This window comes from Zalophus californianus, chromosome 1 (genome assembly GCF_009762305.2).
Source record: "Zalophus californianus isolate mZalCal1 chromosome 1, mZalCal1.pri.v2, whole genome shotgun sequence".
Taxonomy (NCBI): Eukaryota; Metazoa; Chordata; class Mammalia; order Carnivora; family Otariidae; genus Zalophus; species Zalophus californianus.
In genome coordinates, this window is record NC_045595.1 from 189,055,624 (window position 1) to 189,074,052 (window position 18,429).

At 32.6% G+C, this 18,429-nt stretch overlaps 1 long non-coding RNA gene across 1 annotated transcript in view; it reads left to right on the forward strand.

Moving 5' to 3' along the window:
- Nucleotides 1–18,429, forward strand: part of LOC113918695 — a 310,636-nt gene that overhangs the window by 128,476 nt on the left and 163,731 nt on the right. The gene's annotated exons all lie outside the window — the stretch shown is intronic.

Genomic DNA, 18,429 nt, shown 5'->3' on the forward strand with positions numbered 1-18,429 from the left:
CAAAACTATATTAACTTTATAAAGAGCATTGGATCGCTATCTATTGGATAGCTTTCCATTTTTTTAAATCTATTTTTTTAATCATTTTGTGAACATTAGAGAACATGTGTTCTTTGAAGAGACAGAAAAATTAACCTGTAAAAGTGAGTGACTTGCTGAGTATTATCCAATTCACTATTTCTTTCTTTAACCAATATCAAATCTAGAATATTTCCTATCTATTGGGGTTTCTACTTTACTGATTATAGAATTCATTACTATGATTTCTAATTATTTTTCATGTCAACCTAGTTTTGTATGTATCTGCTATGATATGCTCTTTTTAAGTGGACATTATTGTTTAAAAAATGGCCATTATTACTAAGCATCCTTATTGTTAGTCTTTGTTAGTTTGTTGTATAAGATCAATTGAATCTCAAGTGAATTAAAATTCCAATTTTGAGGTTGTTGTCTCTTCTATGACTTGTCTTTTCTGTCTTTATACTTGTCCATCTGTTTAGGTATTTAGGTTTACAGACCCATTCTGAGTGAGAACCAAGTTATGGGATTTTCCTCCCCTTGTCTCCCATTCTCTCTTTCTTGACAAACTTCTTGTCAGCATGTTTACAGTTGCCTCCCCTATTCCCTTCCCCCACTGAGGTTGGAAACCCATTATCCTAGCCATACCACCATTGATAGCTTGGTTTAATTTCTGATTGAAAAACTCTCTGTATTACCTTTAACTTCAACCCTGATCCTTCTGTAAATCTAACTCCCTAGACACCTTTGGCTATGATTGTCTCGTTTTGTTGTTTTTATTTGTTCTTGTTCAACCTCTCATTCAATAAGGGAGCTTTATTTACCTTATTCCCTGATTTCAAACAAAGGGCATGGCTGTCTTTGGTCCCCCAACTCATGTGGATGATTTTTTCTACCATCAGGGGCTGAATACAGGATCACTCTGTGCACTTTCAAACTGTGGACCTGACCCTTTAACCCCGACTTGCTGATGTGTGTTTCTCTTTGGGCTTTCATTCATTGAGATTTCATCCCATTTGAGCCTATCTTTTTATTCTGGATTTTTTTCTTCCTATACTTTCTTTACCTTGCTATGTATTTGAAGTGGTAGAAATATATCCAAGTGTGAATGCTAGGCCAACTTGACTCAAATTCTCTTTTTGCTAGAATGAAATCTCTGAATGTTTTCTTTAAAAGTGATGTTTTATTGGGACATCCCCTAATATAGTTTATTCAAATGAAAACATATATTAATATATATAACAGGGTGTTAAGTGAGACTTTTCCTGGAGACCTAGAATTTTGAATGAGGTCTCATATCTGAAAACCACGGTATATGTGCCCATACATCCTAAAGAAATATTCGGAACCCTTAGATTGGACACTAGAGAAAGTAACCTGGCTGTTTCATTTTGAAAGGAATAGTCATTGACCACAAGAACTCACAAAAGCATCCCATGAGAAATGTCACCAACGTAAGTTACAACTGACCTAATTAAGAAAGATCCTCTCTGCACCCTAAGCTCTCCATTTCTCTTCTGTAATCATGAGCCAGCATAGTAAGTAGGGAAAAGGAACTCAAGGTATGAATTGTGGAAAGAAGTGACTACAAACAACTTTTCCTCTACCTTTGCATTTTCTGAGCCTGAGGCAAGCCCAGCCAGAAGAGATGAAAGTATTAGACCAGTCTGTAAATTGTAATGCAAATTATCCACAAAAGCTATAGATCTTCCCAAGAATTTTTTCAAGGAAGGATGGATGTAGATTCAGAATAGCATGAATTAAACACAGTAGTAAAAATAAGTAAATAAAGTTGTTTTATTTTGGACTTTGGTTCCTACTAAGTCCAGATTATTCAATAAACCTGTTCACTAAATTTTATGTTAGACCCTATTGTATATTTTCCTTGCCATTATAGTTAATAATGCAACATTGAAGGTCTTAAAAGAAATGGATATCGGTTTTGAAATATTCATGTGTATACAGACTTTTTGATTGAGGCAAAATTGTTTAATGAAATCAAACCTTCCAGACTTTAAATTGCAATCCAATTCACATGAATACAAATGAGCTTAAAAATAATATTGCATATGTATAAAAAGTCAAATAAGGGAAATATAAATCAGCAGCTATACTTGTATCTGTTTAATTTTAAGATATGATAAAAGAATTGCTCTGCTGTGGCTCATTAACACACTATTAAAAAACAAATTATAGTTTTTTACATTTTATGTAACATTTTATTTTGCCTGATTATATGTTCTCATAAAATAGACCTCTGTGACTTACATAAATGTGAAGAGAGGTTATTTCTGAGAAATATTATTGGCAATAAGAAATTGGCTTAGGTAAACTATTTTAGAATTGCTAGGGGCTTAAATGGATATCAAATTTATCACCATGTCAATTCAGAACATACACATTTAATTTCTAGTTTTGGTATTGTTTTTTGTGTGTATACATCCTAATACATTCTTTGCTCACATTCTCCAGTTTTCTGATTCCCTTCTCTTGACTTTCTCTAAGACTTAGATAAATTGAATATTCTTAGTGGTAGTGACCTCATTAGAATGTTTTTACAAACTCCATAAAAGCATTACATTAGTAGAGTAAATTATCCAGTACATGATTCAGGCCAAAAAATGTTTCTTCAACCCCAAATCTTCTCTAAATCATGTAGGGCTAAACAGAATTGTGTGATATTTTGATATTTACAAATATTAATTATGAATATAAGATTTAGAGTTGGCAACTAAATCATAACATTTAGCAATATTAAAGACCTACTTCCTTATTATATGATTAATTAGCATAGCCCTGTTGTCAAGTATATGCCAACACAAATAAAAATAAACATGAGTTAAAACATCTAAATACATAAAGATCACCTGAAAGTGCTAAACTTAGAAGAATGATTAAATACATGAATGAACATGCAGTATAGAACTTTTATTTTATATGAACAATAAGGAATTGGGGAACTTTTATTTCATATTAGCAATAAGGAATTGGGTACAAATGTGTAAGCTTATCTTTGTAGTGAATATTTTGTTTTAATTTCATTTGCAAGTAATATGGGGAAATTCTGAGATATTAATCAGTTGTCAAGAGAGGTAAAAGAAAGGCCTTCAAAAGCAGATCTGAATAACTATTCCATATTTACCATTTTTGAGAGCTCCAGGGTGAACTACATAAAGCTTTATCATGCAGAGGACTTACTACTAAAACTTGCCCAGTAGCAATGGATTGACATTAATAGGGAAAAAAATAAACGTTAACACACTTTCCAAGGCATTGAAATATGCTAAACAAGGTAAAAAATGTAAAGTAATTTTGAAAGTTTAAAGTGTTATTGAAATGTAAGTTAATTTTATCTTAGTCATCATCATCATCGTTATTGAAGAAACAGATTTTATACACCAGAATTATTTATTTTAGTTTAGATTAAAAGCTGCTTCCTGACATGAATTGACTCTTGTATCTACTTTTTTGAGATATTATTGGATGAAACATGTTGATTAAATTTTGTAGTAACTCAATTACAAGATTCATAGATGATAAAATTTTAATGTAGTTTATAATTTTATAATATGAACTGACATTTCTCTAGTGCTAGGCAGTTTCCAAAATGCTTTTGTAAGCATTATCTCTTTTGATTCCTAGAACAGTCTTCACATAGGAAATGGTAACCTTACTTTATAGATAAAAAAATTAAATTTCATAAAGATTAAGGCACTCAGCTATTAGATGACTGAATCAGAACTCAGTTCATGTCAAGAAAGGTAATATATGGTCAAGTTGAAGAGTCTGAACACTGGAGACAGAAGGTCTGAGTTCAAATTCAGAATTTTCTTTTTACTAGTGTGTGCTCTGGGCAATTAAAAAAATCTCTTTGTGCCTCAATTTCCTTAATCAGTTAAATGAAGATAATAGAGGTACTTCCTTATAGGGTTGCTGTGATGAGTAAATGAGTTGGCACCTAAAAAATGCTATGAACATACCTGATATACTTTCACTGGGTACCAGTAAATATCTGTTGATTGTTGTTGATTAATACCAATTCACCCTTAAATTCCAAATTGCAGTTATTTAATGTACTGGACAGAACTCTTTCAGCTATAGTGAGAGTTGTCTTAAAGTAGTTTAAGCAAAAACAAAAGTGAATTATTGGAACATTGTGTTGGGAATGTTGCTATAGTAACTCACTGATTCAAAGGAAGACCTGAATCTCAGATGAAATGGAACTAGAGACTCAGTTCTCTACCTATCTATGCTTCCATCCATTTCTCATTTCTGTTTCACCTGAAGGGTGTGCCTTACTCTCCTCTGCAGTAGAAAGGCTTTGTCCATGTCAATCACAGGGAAAGGCTGCTTAACATTTGTGCCCGCCCCCTTTTTCTTCCTACCAGTATTGCTGGGAGAAATGGAGATGCCTGAGTCATATGCTCATCTCTGTGTCTAGGGGATTTGTTTGTTCAGAAGCCATTTAATGGAAAAATGTACTGAGCAGAAAAAGAAAACAAAAACAAAGATATGAAGAAATGCATTATATTTGACACTTTAAAAATCAGAAAAATAAATAAATCAGAAAAAAAAAATCTTGGGCGCCTGGGTGGCTCAGATGGTTAAGTGTCTGCCTTCGGCTCAGGTCATGATCCTGGGGTCCTGGGATCGAGTCCTGCATCAGGCTCCCTGCTCCTTGGGAGCCTGCTTCTCCCTCTGCTTCTCTCTCTCTGTCTCTCTCCCTCTGTCTCTCATGAATAAATAAATAAAATCTTAAAAAAAAAAAAAGAAAAAAATCTTAAAACTTACGCCAAACACTAAGTCTGCTAAGGTTTTCATCAGGTCCCCTTTTTACTTTAGATGGTTATTATACCACCATGCTGGCTAGCACCAGGCAGAGGCCTTTTTTTTTTTTTAAGATAGATTTATTTATTTATTTATTTATTTATTTATTTATTTATTTATTTAAGAGAGGGATGGGGAGGGGCAGAGGGAGAGAGAGAATCTCAAGCGGACTCCCTGCTGAGCATGGAGCTTCTCATGGGCCTCGATCTCATGATCCTGTGATCATGACCTGAGCTGAAACCAAGATCGGACACTTAACCGACTGTGCCCCCAAAGCACACTTGGGCAGAGGCTTCTTAGCCTTGCCTGGCATCTGATTATAGGGAAAGATAACTTGCTTGCAGAATTCTCTATCAACAGACAAGCTGGTAATAGTCTGATTTCAGAAACAGATCAGTGCAGATATGCAGCCATCTAATTAATGACATATTTACCAGACATTCATGTGTTACATTACAATGACAACAAAAGCTTCACTCTGATAGTTGCACAAATGAGTTTATAAATCTAACTGTATTAGTGACTTTGTTGTTGATTTGTCATCAAAGTAGCATCCCTGTATCACCTTTGAGTAAGAATTCATATTGTTAAAATATTTTAAAGTCATTCAAATGTATACTTTTCAAAGCATGAAATTTGAATAAAATATTTGCCCTCTAGCATCTCTGGTTTCTGGATGATACTTTGCAAACCACTGATCTTTAAAATTTTCTGGGGAGATTTAATTATAGAACTGTTGAATTAAAGAGTTGATTTGGAGAAATTACAACTACACTTCAAAGAAAAGGAACTATATATTTAACAATGTAATTATCCTAAGTTGACACCTACTTCAAGTTCTTGCTCACTATGCAACTGGTTTCATGCTTAAACAGTACTTATGCTCTATACTTGGCTGAGAATGCCTCCTTTTCCTACATTGTTTAAGTTCTGGTTATCTTCTGTATTCAAACTTGAACTCCTCACCCATCCCCAAACTTGCTCTTCCTCCTATTATTTCTAATTCAATAGATGCCTACATGCCACCCTTGACCTCTTGCTCAACTCTCTATTCCATACTTAATCAATCAATTGAATCTAACTCCTAAATAGCCCTTAATTCTATCTATTTATTTATACCATTACTTTCACTCTCTTAAATTAGGCTACCATCTCTCTACTGAATTACTGAAACATTTTGTTAGTTTTCTCGTTTTCAGCTTTGCCTTCTCTGATCTATTCTCCATCCTTCAACACAGTGATCTTTCTCAAATGGAATTGTCATCATGCTGAAAACTGTTCAGTGGCTCCATTTCACTTTGCATGAAGTGTCATTTCTTGACTTGGGCATCCAAGCCCTTTGTTCTTGTTTATGTCTCCAAGTGTTCTGTTCTGGACTTAAATTCTTTCGGACTATAATCCAAATTGTGCTAAAATATTGGTTAGATGTTAGTTCTTCTGATCTTCATTCCATAGGAGCTTCTGACTAAAAAATCTCCTCAGTATTATGCAAATAGTAGCATCTTAATAAACCAACATGTAATGAATACATAAGGGTTAATAAGACTTTATTTATTTTTATTGGTATATAATTGACATATAACATTGTGTAATTTTGAGGTATACAACATGTTGGTTTGATACATTTATATATTGCAATACGATTACTACATGATAAAATGCTAATATAAAATATGCCTTTCACATATTTAAATGCATTGATTAATTTCCATATCATTACATTATCTGGTATAAAATAGAAACTGCATTTTCCCTCTGGAAGAATATATATATTGTATATAGCTATAAAATGAACATACAATTTGGGTTTGGTTAAAATTACTTCTTTTTCTGGCCATCCCCTTTTATTATAGCTGGGACGTCCTGGCATTTGCTTCTATTTCTTTTCATTATTAATATTAACTACTACTTTGTGATATAAGGCTTTCCAGGAATAATGTTTCCAAATAAGTAACTATCCAATAGTGCTCATGCTATTTTTGTTTTCTTGTCATATATACAGCAGCTGTCAAGTGAGTCTGTGGAGATACATGGCCAAAAAGAGGTTTCAATAATGTAGAATAGTCCATTCATTTCCTGAAGTAGGAACGTTAGTAGTGTGACCTGTGTACGTTGAACATAGGACTCAATTCTATTTTCTTGTAAAGTTGCAGCATAATGATCTTTCTCACTGATCATTAGTAATCCCTTGTAGTCTGCATTTCCTCTGGTCCTTGTATGGTTAAACACATGTTTAATCTAAATATAGAAAATATGCATCTCCTCTGAAACTGTGAAGTGTCAAACTAATTCCTTCTTAAAATAAGCATCACTATCATCTAGAAAAATGGTGGGTTCTACCATGCTTGATCAACAGTTAGAGATCACTGGCCTGTAGTCAAATCAACTCTTAGATGGAAATGCTGATAGTATCAATTCTGGAAGCTGAATTTCTGGATCCTTGACTTATTTCCAAATACAACCAGCCAATAATAGAACTTGTAATGTGCTAAATTAATAGATTCTATCCTCTTATATTAAGTGATGTCATCAAAATTCATCTCATCCTTAAAAACAAATGTGATATTAGTCATGTTGTTAATATATTTTTACTTAAGCTTATTTACATTATTCTCCTTACTAGAGATACAATAGAAACTTGTTTTTGAAAAGTAATAGAGAAATCTGAAAAATTCTAGAATGAATTAAGTGAAGCCATCCTTTATGTAGACTTTGGAAGCACACTTTAACCATTCAGCTGAATATGAATCATATAAGCTCCGATCAAGAAGAGAGTCCCTCTAGTCACTTATCTTAATTCTAGGATGTCGTTATACCAACAATGGAGTTTTGGACTTGTATAGTGCCTACATAATAACTAAGATCTGTTTATGTGACATAAGCGCCGTGAATTGTATAAGACAGTTGAATCACAGACCTGTACCTCTGAAACAAATAATATATTATATGTTAAAAAAAAAGAAGATAGTAGGAAGGGAAAAATGAAGGGGGGGAAATTGGAGGGGGAGACAAACCATGAGAGACTATGGACTCTGAGAAACAAACTGTGGGTTCCAGAGGGGAGGGGAGTAGGGGATGGTTAGCCTGGTGATGGGTATTAAAGAGGGCACGTATTGAATGGAACACTAGGTGTTATACGCAAACAATGAACCATGGAACACTACATCAAAAGCTAATGATGTAATGGATGGTGATTAACATAACATAATAAAAATAAACAAATAAATAAAAAATAAATATAAATGGAAAAATAAAATGTTAATATATCATATTACTTGTAGTAGAATATTCAAGCCTTCCTCACTATATATACTTGCTGTTTTCTAGAAACTAAGATAGAGATAACTTTACCTACAAAACAGTAAATTCCCTTCCAGGCATTACTAATCTATGTTAAAGAAGTAGAAATTTAGGCATCATATATGCATATGTTTATTAAAGTGCTATTTGTAATAGTGAAAACTGGAAATAAACAATATGCTTAACAACTGAAGAATGATAAATGGTGATAGACCACTAAGAATTCAGTTATATAGCCATTAAAATAAAAATTTGAGATTAAGAATTTCTCATATCGGTGAGGTCATATGATACATGTCTTTCTCTGATTGACGATGGATTCTGAAAAACAAACTGAGGGTTCTAGAGAGGAGGGGGATGGAGGGATGGGTTAGCCTGGTGATGGGTATTAAAGAGGGCACGTTCTGCATGGCGCACTGGGTGTTATGCACAAACAATGAATCATGGAACACTACATCAAAAACTAATGATGTAATGTCTGGTGATTAACATAACAATAAAAAATTTTAAAGAAAAATTTTTGAACAATGTTCAACAATATTCATATAATTGTGTGGGGTATAAAAGGATAATATATGCCTCATTTTTTTCCATTAGGTATACAAATATTTACTTGTAAAAGGACTAGAATGATTGAAATCAAAAATTAATATTTTTTTTTTTACGAGGTGATGAAGTGCTGAGTACTTCCAATTTTCCATGTTTTTAAATTCTTTATAATATAGTAATTCCACACGTCGCATTTGGGTTATCTTTGTCAGATACATAGGAAAAAAATCATTGGTTATTGCAACGTATTCTGAAGAAAGGAAACTTTCATAATAACATTATCCAAGACATTGTTAATTTTCTTTTGTTTTTTTTTTTTTGTTTTGTTTTTCTTTCTTTTCCTTCAAAATATTTCATGATATAAATTTTGAAATAGACCTGACTGGTTACCAAAAATCTTTATTCTATCTCAAATAAAACTGGTTACGTCAGAAACAATATAATACCTTTTGTTATATTTGACTTTAGTTACTGTTAATAGTTCATTTCTCAGTCATTGAAAGCTTTAAAAAACTTGTATATAATCATATTTTATCAAATAAACAGGGAAACAGTTTTGAAAAAATAGAGTATTCTAGATTTTGTGACATTTTATAGTCTTATAATCTGACATAGATTTATAATAAATATTAACATGAGCTATCAAAAACAATGTGTGTGTGGTGGATGAATACATACATGTCTATTTGTGAATGTATTTATGCTTCAATATATATCTATGTGAATGTATCTTCTCATGACAAAACACATGACGTATGGTAAATTGTGTTAAAGCAAAAAATTATATACAGTATCTGTTTATATAATAACAAATGAAATTAGTATTAAAACAAATGCAATTGTATGTAAAGAAAGAAATTGTGAACGGCTTTTAAATAGCATTTAAACAACTTGAGATTGTGTTGGATGATGAATTTTGCTTACATTTTAAAAGCTTAACCGTTACTTTATATTACTCAGGAATCTTGCATCGGTAAGCATACCTATTATGTCATTAAATTTAAAATTATTATTGAGAAGATACAGAATTCATAAAATAACCAATATGGAAGATTTTATTAAAGCACTTACTTAAAGACCAAGTTTCAAGATGTGTGTTTAAAAGGTAATAATAGATGACATCAACTATAACTGTAAATAAACCAACCCTTTCTAGTTACCTATGACATGTGGCCATTCACTTCAAGTTCCTATTTGATAATTCTAGAGTAAAGCTCAACTAAATTTAAACTTCATTTATATTAAGTTAAAGTTCAAAATGTATGTTTTTATTAAACTATCTTTTTTGGAATCTCTTTTGTTGAGAACTGCCACTTGGTTTAAGAGTTGATCCTGTGCATTCCACAATCGACTGACTTTTGAGACCGTTTTTAGTTTTGAGATAGGCAGTAGTAGTATTTTCTTTTAAGGGTTCTTTTATGTTGTGAATGAATCTACTATCTTTGAAGAATGGCAGTGTCTTACATAGTTGAAAAAAGGAAAGACTAAGATTGGCTCCACAAATTTAATCTAATGCTAATGAGACTTCTTATTTAGTTTTGTGTAAATATAACTACGTATGTAATTAGTGTCAAGCAGCATATGGAATCCATTGGGAATGTGTTTTTACATGTGCATCTCAAGGACATCAGAGGAATTTTGCTTATAAATATATATTTTAATATAACTCACTGCTACAGACTGCAATGTCTTAAAATATTTCACAGATGTCTATTTCTTCATGTGTTTTAATAATATTTTCCCCAAAACACTGAGCTTGATGTTTTGAACTGTGCTTGGCTGTCACTTGGCCTATAGCCTTGTCAAGGAATTTTAAAATGCTTAGTACCATTTTATTTATTGTATCTATAAGTGAACTTAAGCCAGCTTCATGCCTGACACTCCATATGCATTCAATAGAAGCCTGCATATAAGAGGAGGGAAGGAATTCTTGTTAAGCTTGAAAATTCTCCTGTAAAAACATCTTCCTCTTGTGTACTTTTATAACTCTATTATTTCAAAAACACCTGGGTGCTAGTCAATTTCGAACATTAGGTTTTTAGCTTGGGCACCAGGTCCCTCCCACTCCCATACTTCATTTTATTGGAATTTCACTGTGCTGTGTTTATTCATTTGTGAAATATGAATAAAACATTAAATCTTGAGGTCATGTGATTAATGTTTATTCGTGTCATTTGGAGGTGAGGACAATACCCTCTTCATTGCAGAGGAATGTGATAGTCATTGGTTGGTTGCGTGGAAAATTTGAGATATAATAAAAATCAAATGGAAGGCTGCACTCTAGTAATTTATAAATTTTATTTATAAATAAATAAAAGATTAATAGAGTCCAGATAAATGATATACAGATCACACCCTGATAATTTTGTAAAACAGAGTCATTGTCTATAATGAAATCAGTGCCCCCTCACTTGTTACTTTCTCATGTAAAGGTCACCCCCAGCAATGGAGTCATTCCCCAGGTATGTAAGTGGAAAACTCACTAAGGTGTACACAACTTTTTGTGTACACCTTATTGATTTTAAGGAAGCAAGAAACTGTCCCTTGAGTTCCCAGTCTTGAGGATGTGCATGGGAGTATCCCCAATAGTCGTTGGGTGTTAAAAAAGGAAAGGATGCAAAGAATGTAAAGACACATTGCCATTAAGAGTGTGTTATTTTTCCATCCAGTTGACACTAAATAATATTAGGATGTCGATCTGAAGGAGTCTTGGAAGTACATCTTGAGAATTTAAGGAGAATTTAAAGAATCAGAGTTTTTTTTTTTTTTTTTTTTTTTAATAAAGGAAAGGCTCTGGATCATCCTTCTCTCCTTGTTTCGTCTGAAGTTTGTTGAGGGAATAGTTCTTTGTCCTTCTGTTACCTCAGGGAACATAAGCAGAGATTCAAACTCTGACAGAGAGATGAGAATTCATGATATCTTTATTTGTTTGAAGTTGTATTCATAATGTTTGCATGAATGAGTAACCTTGAGGAAAATGGTGTTCCCCACCCCACCCCACCCTTTAACTCCCAGTGAGGGAGCTGGAAATAAGCTTAAAACATGGTATTTTCTTTCAGAGTTTCTTAAATCATTATATCTTAGCACATCTTTATGTAGAAAAGTAGAACTCAGAGATTAATAACCCAATTAACCCATAAACTAAAGGCAATAGTAAGAATGTTTAAATCTAGATTGGTTCTAAATCCCAGACACTTGAACTTTGGGATGTGGCTGAGAACTGTCAGGTGGCTGAAATAAATGAAGAAAACAGGAACAGTGCCAATTAGAACATTGGAAGGGACCCAGAATTCCATCCTTTAATGATGTGTTTAATATTACAGGGCCTGTTATTGTGATATATTTTACATCAAAGTGCTAAATATATTTGATCATTTTCAATGATATTCTCTGCCATCATTTCATAAAATGTTCATGTTTGAATCTTTCAAACCACACATATTTGTATGTTCCATGAAATTGAATCCATTAATTAGGATGGCTACTTTTGAGTAATAATCTTTTTTTTTTCCTAGTTAACTATACTTTCTTGTCTAAACCTAGTCTAAACTAAGAAAGAGACCCAAGCTTTAAAATAATGTATTTAAGAAGACTATGTTTTTAGAATCCAAATGTATGTTTTGGGGATCAAATTTGGTATTAATTTACAAGTGAAATTTTGAATATGTGAAATTTCCAGCTTAAAAGGTATTCAATATTTTCTAGGTCTTTTAATTTTTTTCAATGTTCAATTTCATTTTTTTAATTTTATTATGTTATATCACCATACATTACATCATTAGTTTTTGATGTAGTGTTCCATGATTCATTGTTTGCATATAACACCCAGTGCTCCATTCAATATGTGCCCTCTTTAATACCCATCACCAGGCTAACCCATCCTCCCACCCCCTCCCCTCTAGAACCCTCAGTTTGTTTCTCAGAGTCCATAGTCTCTCATGGTTCATCTCCCCCCAATTTAAAAAAAAAATTAAATAAAACAGTTCTTCAATTTGAAATGACTAAGATATAAATGTGAAATATTTGACATATAAGTAATGAGCACACCACTCAAATTATTTTATAACTTTTATTTTGGTTTTTTATTTTGTTTTGTTTTGTTTTGCCTTTTTAAGTAGGCTCCACACCCAGTGTGGAGCCCAATGTGGGGCTTGAACTCACAACCCCAATATCAAGACCTGAGCTGAGATCAAGAGTCAGGTACTTAACCGACCTAGCCACCCAGGTGCCCCTATAACTTTTATTTTGCATTCTTAATTCTATAATTGCAAGAGTTCATGATATATCATTATTATACTAAGTTTTATAGAAAAAGGTAGTTATAGTACAAGACTTACCTTTAATCCAAGGATTATAATGTATACAGCTATCATTTTAATGGAGGCTAAAAAAAACATTTAGATACCTAAACTAAATATGTCCATGTTAAAAAAATTCAATTGTCTCTTCTTAAATGAGAACTTCACATTGCCAAAAAACGGTTTTTCTGTATATATAATCATTTTGTTTTTCCTCCGCTAGAAAAGGAATTAGATAACCATCATTTGGAAAAGAAAGTAAAATGTAGGAGTGGTATATGTCATACAGTATCAGAAAAATAAAAGACCTGTCTCAGATGAATTGAAATACATAAGCATATTATAGTAGCATAATTTTGCCATAGTCCTATTACTCTCTGAATTGAAGTGTCTTACCCTATTTATAAGAGACTTAGGAAGATTGATTCTGGGAGGGTCTGCCCTCCTTATTTATAAGCTATCTAGATTAAAGGAGGATTTTATCACTGATAATAGTTAGTGATTGTCATGCTGTGTGTTGAATATAAAATATCACTATTTTAGAAGTTAAAAACTTTCCAAACACAACTTGTAAAATCAGCCATTCCTGCATCTTCAATGAAAGAGTGCAAAATTCTTGTCCAGATTGATTAAATTTATGTTGGGTTCTTAATCTTGAGCTTCCTGGCAACTTGTTTTATGACTACTTTGAGAACAAAATTCAAATTCATTCAAATTATACCTTGAATTTCAGGTAGGAATAATTTAATACCTACCCCCATCCAAAACAAAATGGACTAATATACTCTTGAGATATTCTTGACTACTCTTAATGCTGCTGAGTTGGGTTAGTGGATAGGAAGGTAAAAAGAACCCATTTATCAGGGTAAGTCTGGTGTGGACACAGCATAACATAATGCAACTTTGAGTGAATCAATTTACAACTCTGAATGCCCTCAATTATAAAATGATAGTGTTGAACTTCATAATCATTCAGCTTCATTTCAGTTCTTTTATAATCATTTTGGGAAATGGTTATTTTGTTTAAAAAATTATTGGCATATAAAACAAAGAAATTAGAATGTCTCCCACAAAAGCTCTCAATTTAGCTCAAAGCAGGCATTGAATATACACATAAAATATAATTCAAAGTCTGTGCTAAATCTTGAGACTCAAAGCTTGTATGTCCCAGAAGTGTGGACATGTGACTCATGGATTGTCAAATTTAGAACCAAAGTAATGTTTTGTACCAACTGGTAGCTGCAGAAGTGTTCCCTGTAGTCTCTGGATGGAAGAGGCAATCAAACAGCTGGGTCCTAATAGTCTTCTAAGAGACAAATCAGAAGCCTCATCAACAAGGCTGATGGTTGACTTTTACATTATCTTTGGAACGAACAAAACCCTTGGGCCTGATTGGCAGCTTCTCTTTACCTCCCTCCACTTCAAGGCTTTCCACAGTACAATTCCCCAAAGCCCTGAATGTACTCCTTGTGCAGGGAGAGGGCTGGAGAAGCCTTTGCAAGCTTTATATAGAAAAATACAAGAGTTGTAAAACCATTAACTGGTCATAACTAAAGTATCAGGGATATAGCGAAACTCTCATTCACCGAACCAAAAAGCCATATGAAAAAATTTTATATACTTACAGATAGTATCTTTATTTATAACACATACATTCAACTCTTTCAAGCAGAAAATTCAGTCAAGTGAGATCCATTGGTAGTTTGAGTTCAAAGTCAGTGAGCAAATGGAAATCATTACAGCATCTATCTCATTTCCCTAGTGGACATTAGACCACTCAAAATGTGTCACATAATTTACAGTCCCTTGATAGTAATTGAATATACACATTGAGAGTACACTGGCAGAACACTTAAGGAAGATTGAGTGCAGGAGGACCCGCTTACGTTATTTTTGGCTCTACCCTGGTTTTTGCTTTTAATTTTTTTCTTGAGTTAATTTCAATTTGGCTCTTCCATCCTATCCAAACAAAAGCTTTAGGAAAAGAGATTAACAGCAGCATCAAAGAAACTGTGGTTTTATAGTTTCAGAAACATCAGATATTGTAACGTATCAATAGAAGAGGGACAAAATAAAGTCTGCAATTCACCATAAATAATTTTTAAACCATAAGAATAGTAGAATCAAGCAGTAAACGAGAAAGATAAATTTTGAGCTGTTTCCTAAATGAGAGTCGGAATTTCTAAGGTTTAATTTAATATTTCTATTTTAATATTTAATATGTCCATTAGTATTTGGGAAAATGAAGAGATAATTTTGTAGTTAAAAATATGAAATACCAAATTTTTTTAACACTAATAATTCTAAATCTCTGTATTTTTTGTGTGTTCCAAGAAATTTTGAACATGTTAAGCATATTTTATTGAAAGTCATTTTTTAAATGGTTTATTTGCTATGCAAAATAGAACCTCTGTAGGTAGTAATCTTTAACATTTAAGAGGCTACTGATGAAAGTAGTAAGTAATTGATTCTATAGATTCCAAGTATCCCAAATATGTAATGGGGAAATGGGACCTGACAAAAATGGCTATTTGAAAAACAGTTTTGGTTTTGTTTCCTCCTTTTCCTTTTCTCTTCCTCTTCTCCTTCTCTCACCTTCTGAACCTCTCCCTCTTCTTCTTTTTCTTGGAGTGTGTTTGTGGTGTGCACCAAAGATTGTCCCATGGACCTCTATTTTCTCATCACACACAACATGATATATATATATTTCCTTGAGTCAAACAATGTCTCACTAACAGCAATCAAATTAGCATTTTTCTGACCACTAAGATTTACTTTAATAAATTGCATTTTATTGAGACAGAGTGGAAAAAATAAAAGTATTTAAAGAAAACATTCATCCGTGTATATTTTTCCTATGCTGAAGATAAATGAGAAGATAAATTAGATAAATTATGCAAGCAATTTAATTACTAACAATCCAATTTATTTGAATATTTGCAAGGCAAAATTCCTCTAAGATATTTGTAGGTCTTTCAATTTCAAAAATACTATAGACAGATTTTTTTAAGACACAATATTCCTTTTTCTGCTACTTAATAGGGTGATAATTAGATGTTCAAAGGTAATTTTTTGCCTTTGGAGTTGAGATAAAATAAGATGAGATCATATACCCCTAAGAGATTTCAAAAATAATCGTCAAAAAAGGCAATCTTATTTTATTTACCTTTTTATGTTCTCTATTGTGCTTATTTTCAATTTACTTGATTTTTTTTCTGGTCTCTCTTATCCCCCTTTATCTTTGAAATCTTGCTTAATCCTTCTAAGTCAGTCTTACTTTTTCCTGTTCCTTAAGTTTTTTGTGATACTTGTTAACCTTATGTCTCCAAATCAAAACTGTCTATAACATCGTATATGACACTGTACCATATTAAGTAATTTTATACATTTTACTTTGCTTTCCATAATATATTGGTGTTTATATCATATTTGGAAGGCATAGTTTCTGATATTTGTCAGTTAGTAGAGATTTTAAGATTTTATGAGTGCTATCCATACAGAATTCATATTCATGAAAAACAGTAAGACTAGAAAAATTCTCAGAAAATGTAATCCCATTTTTTTAAACAAAGCCAAACCTCTCCTTTTTAATCATGTTCATTTTGCCTTGGTGAGATGTGACATCACTCACTACAGTCTTTGATAGCTAAAATATAAATGTATAATGCACACTATAAATATGAAAATAGTCACGACCCTCTCTTTCCTCCATCTTTGGAAAAACTGTGCTACCACATTCATAGAAATTTACAGTAAAAAATCAAAGATCGCATAGATTTTAAACCAAGTCAATATTTTTATCTCTATTTCCTATTACATATATTGGGTGGCTGAGCTCTTTCCATAAAGCTGTGACTTTGAGCCAAGAAGGAAGCACGTAGTGGGTAATACAAATCTAAATACAAAACATCTAAAAGAGGAGAAAATGATGTCAGGTAAAGTAAAAATAAACTATATTTTATTTTATAAACTGTTTTGTATTCATAAAAAAAGAGAGGAAAATAAAAATGAGAAAAAAAGTAATAGCTATTTTTAGCACAATGATACAAAGCCTAAAGGCTATTGTCAACAATGAATGAAAAACACTGACCTGACAAGTGGCTCTGTTTCTGTCAAATGCTACTTTTTACCAAGACGTTATATCACTCTCAGACGACTCAGACCTCTTTCTCTAACCTACTATGAAATATGAAGACTCTCAGATAGGAGCTAGGAAAGCAATAATATCAAGCACATTTCAGATTAAAGGCATGGGCAGGCTTCCAAATGTTTTATAGAGTAAAACTTCCATTGATTCAGATCCAATAAGTTCACAAAGCTTAAATGTACAATGAGCATTTTTATACTAGATTTCTTCTCACAAGTCAAACCCACACCTAATAGATACATGCTTTGTGAATAATGAAGTAATGAGAGAATATGAAATGGGGTTCATAAAAGCAAAGTTGAATGCAACAAGAAAAGCAAATACAAAAGTAAAATATGAAGCACAGTAGTAGGCATTACTATGACAATACCTGGTCCTTAATAAGAAGTTAGTGACCATTGAGATCTTTCTGCGAACTTGTATGCTTTTGTTCTCTCATTCACCTGATCAGTAAATACTTAGTATCATTCTAGATTATGGGGACTGACTGGTCATGGCTCCATGCTCTCTGGAAGATTATAGTCTTATAATGATAAGTGTATTTGTAAAATCATGTAACAAAATTATTTTTTGTTATTAATTACTATTTTGGTAGTATATTCAAGGTGAAGGGGCCAATGTTATTATCATATAATGTGATTTGTATTAAGATTGCTAAAGGTGAGGAATTGTATTTAAAGAACTGTGGGAGAGAATGCCTCACTCTCAACTTAGTGACATGGCTTATTTTTTCATTTCATTTAAATATAACTTTTCTCCCATACTGGTAATCAGAAACAGTATGAAGCATGGACAGTGCATTATTCAGGTTTAATTTGAGTATGACTGTGCTGCAGGGATATAGGTGGCTATCAATTACAGCAGTATTTTAACATTTATATAAAGAATTATAAGTGTTCTAAAATTTGAAATTTCATAGAAAAACAGGCTCACTAAGAGTTACATATACCTTAGTCAGCCTGAATTTTTTGTTATCTCAATGTGTGGGAAGGGTGAGTGAACATGTGCTTATCAACATACCATCATTCACTCTTCCCATCCACATTGTTACTGATTTGGCAATTTTCTTTTCTGGATGTTGGAAATCTCTCACTGAGTTCTATGAAGGACTATTAGGGGTCCAGAGAAATGATGTATGGGATCTACTCCCTACTATTCTATACTTCTCATCTCTGTTAGCATAAATAATCTTTCCAGAGAACACTGAGGCTCACTGAGCAAAAGTCAGGTCTCTGGGGCTATAAGTAAAGGACATATAGGCATAAATGAGATGAAGTATTGGGTTATGGA